This window comes from Dipodomys ordii, unplaced genomic scaffold, assembly GCF_000151885.1.
Source record: "Dipodomys ordii isolate 6190 unplaced genomic scaffold, Dord_2.0 Scaffold9, whole genome shotgun sequence".
Classification (NCBI taxonomy): Eukaryota; Metazoa; Chordata; class Mammalia; order Rodentia; family Heteromyidae; genus Dipodomys; species Dipodomys ordii.
The window spans coordinates 22,037,971-22,041,278 of NW_012267225.1; positions in this window are offsets into that span (position 1 = coordinate 22,037,971).

Below are 3,308 nucleotides of genomic sequence, written 5' to 3' on the forward strand. Positions count from 1 at the left end.
GGAGCCGCTCCTCCAAGACCGCGAGCGCCGCTCCCGCGCGCCCCGGGATCGCTCCGCCGGCCCCGGCAGGTCGGACTTCCACGTTAGCCAACGACCGAGAGGTGAAAGGGTAGCGTGGGTGTGTATCCGGGTTACGCAGGGGGCGGGGCGAGGTCGGAGGCGGGGCGCGCCATGCCCCGCCTCCAGACCTGGGTGGGGCGGGGCTGGGGGCCCTGGGCTTCGGCCGCGCGCGGGGCTGAGCTGGGGTCTTACCTGGGGCCGCCTGCGGTGCGGGTTTTCCCTGCAGTGCTGGGGGCTGCGATTGGCTCATGCAGGAAGCAGTACTGAGGGGTATTTGGGTGAAATCTTCCCTTGTACCACACGTGTGGGTGGACTGAAGTCGTGGTGGCAGTGTGGTCTCTCCCTGGTCACGCTCAGAGTACTGAGGAACGATGGAAAAGAGAGAAAGCCTTTTTGAGAGATCTAAGGAGCCTTGTCCACCAGCTTGGGCTGAGACACGAGTCCATACTTTTAATTGCCTCCGTGTCCTTCTAGGCAGGGGAAGGTGTGGCGGGGCGGGGGAGGGGGAATGGATTTTACTTGGCTCTTTCTTTGGCTCCTTGTAACCGCCTGTGTGTGTGTGTGTGTGTGTGTGTGTATGTGTGTCTGTGTGTGTGTCTCTGTGTGTGTGTGTCTCTGTGTGTGTGTCTGTGTGCCCCCGCCAGAATAAATCATCCTTTAAGAAACTGAAAAAGCATGCCTTGGTCCTGTAACCTAGCCACTTGTATCTGTGTAGATTTTCCCATTTGCCTCCACCCACCAGAACACATCATCTCCTAAAAAACGGAAAAAGCATAGCTTGATCTGTGTTTCCCTTAATGAAGTAAACTTGGCAGACGTTTCTCACTCTCACTGATCGTTTAGTCCCTCCTCCCAGAAGTCAAGAGAAGGGTAGAATGGCTTGACGAAGTCCGCTTGATTTTTGAAGGTTGTCCCGAGACAGTAGATCTAAAATGCAAAATCTTTGAGTCAATAAATGCCCACCAAATGTGCCACAATAGAGACATATTCCGCAGAAGTAAAGCCTTCTATCATTCCACTAATCTTAGAAAAGTAGTATTTATTAAATTTGAATAAGTTATAAGTATTTGTAGGGCATAGCTTATATGCAGTTTCATTCTTTTTTTTTCTTTCTTTTTTTTTTTTTTAGTTGGTCATGGGGCTTGAACTCTGGGCGCTGTCTGAAGTCTGAGGGCTGTTCCTCAGCTCCTCAGCTTTACAACTTGAGCCACAGCGCCACTCCCGGTTTTCTGGTGGTTTATAGGAGATAAAGTTTCCCGGCCTTTCTTGCCTGGGCTGGCTTTGAACTGTGATCCTCAGATCTCAGCCTCCTGAGTAGCTAGGAATACAGGCATGAACCAAGGGCACCTGGCTACAGTTTCATTCTTAAATGTTACAACGTTTATATACAATTAACAAAATGCAACCCATTGTATTGTTTATAATTTTAGAACATTTAAGTAAGATTTAATATTAACCACCTCAAAACTTGGAACTCTACAGAAGTTCTGAACATCCATTGCTAAGAAGGATTTGTATAGCCTGATCTTCATACTTCCTTAAAAATTGGGAAATCTCTAGAATTTGCATATATTTATACAGATAAAATCAATATTGACTATTCATCCCTTGCTTTCCCTGCCAGCTTTTTATAAGTAGCTTAAAAAAAAGCACAGCACAAAATGAAGTATAAATGAATCCCGGAAAGGGCAGTGGTAGTGTTACAACACCAGAACTTAAGGAGCTTGCATCTTCTTTCTGTTAACAACAGTATCACAATTAAGCAAAACTGCTTACACAAGAACTCTGGAATACAGGTAAAGATCAGGTTGTGATAAACAAATAGAACTACCTTAGATTGCACTGTGGCATCACCAAAAGACTTGAGGTCATGAGGAGGAGATAGCAAAAGCTCTGGAGCATTTCAACTACAGGAGAAAATACCAAGACATATGAAAAGATTATAAATTTTAGCTCTAAGAGGTGCTCTGCATTGATAATATTGTTAACATTCAATTATTAAGAGAACCTATGCAAAGAAGAAAACATTAATTACATATGGATTTGTGGAGTGAGTGGGTACTGGGAATAGATTCTTAAGCCTTACCCCAGCTAAGGCAAGAGCTCTACAACTGAGCAAAACCGATCATCTAAGAGATTACATTACACAATGGGTTGAAGAAACTTTGAAACTGCAACTGGTGACTATACTTAAAGCAAAGCCCTTGCCTTTTTTTGTAGAGGTGGGTACATGAACTTACATTCACATCCTTTAAGTTCAAATGTGTAAGGTGTCTAGACTTTATTCTAGAGTTCCCACTTTGAAATTTCTCAATTAACTGGCATTCCATTATATCAGGCAGAGGACCTCTTCTGAATATTTACATTTGATTTCATTACAAGTCCCACCTTTCCTCATGTTTTCCACTACACTCGCTTTTGAAACATTATTAGAATCTTAAATGGTGAGAATACTTTGGCTCGACTCCAAATTTACCCTGGAAAACCACTAAAAATTTTGAACAGTTACTTTACTTGTACTTCCCTTTGAACAGTGAGTACATTGAGGGCAATATGATTTATGAATGTGTAGTTGAGCCTTTGCCAAAAGTGATTCTAGTATCCTCCCGAAAAAAGAAAACAAAAACCAAATTCATAGCATTTTCTTATTTAAAATATAAATCTTTTAAGAAGAATATTTCTTCCATCTTCTTCCTTTAAGAATTTCCTACATTTTTACATTATAGAAATAATAATTCTACTTTTCAATAGATACAGTACTTTTTTTCTGCTATTATCTTTGGCAGGTAATGATATTTGAGAACCATTTCTTTCATAGAGTAAGACTGTGGGCAATCTGTTTCTGAAACTTGGTCTATATCTTTTAACATTATTTTCTTCAACATTTAGAATTAAATAAATTTTTCTATTAATGTAAAGGGATATATTAGCATTATAATGTTCTTCTATATCCCTGATCTTAGCAGTAGCTTTTTGCCAAATAGAGGGAATATTTAGGTATTGTCATAAGAAAATTGAACATAATTTCATTCCCTAACACATATGTACCACATGAAGTCAGATAGATAAGCAAGATTCTATAGTAGTAGAAACCCCAAAAGCACGTTCAGCCACTGTAGGATCATTCTGTGTCTCAGGTCTTATAAAACTGTTATGCTCATCGGATCTGGAAGCAGGTTGTGAATGACTCATTGGTACAAAGAATACAGACGTAGTTCACTTACACTTTTTCATACAGCTATCATGTT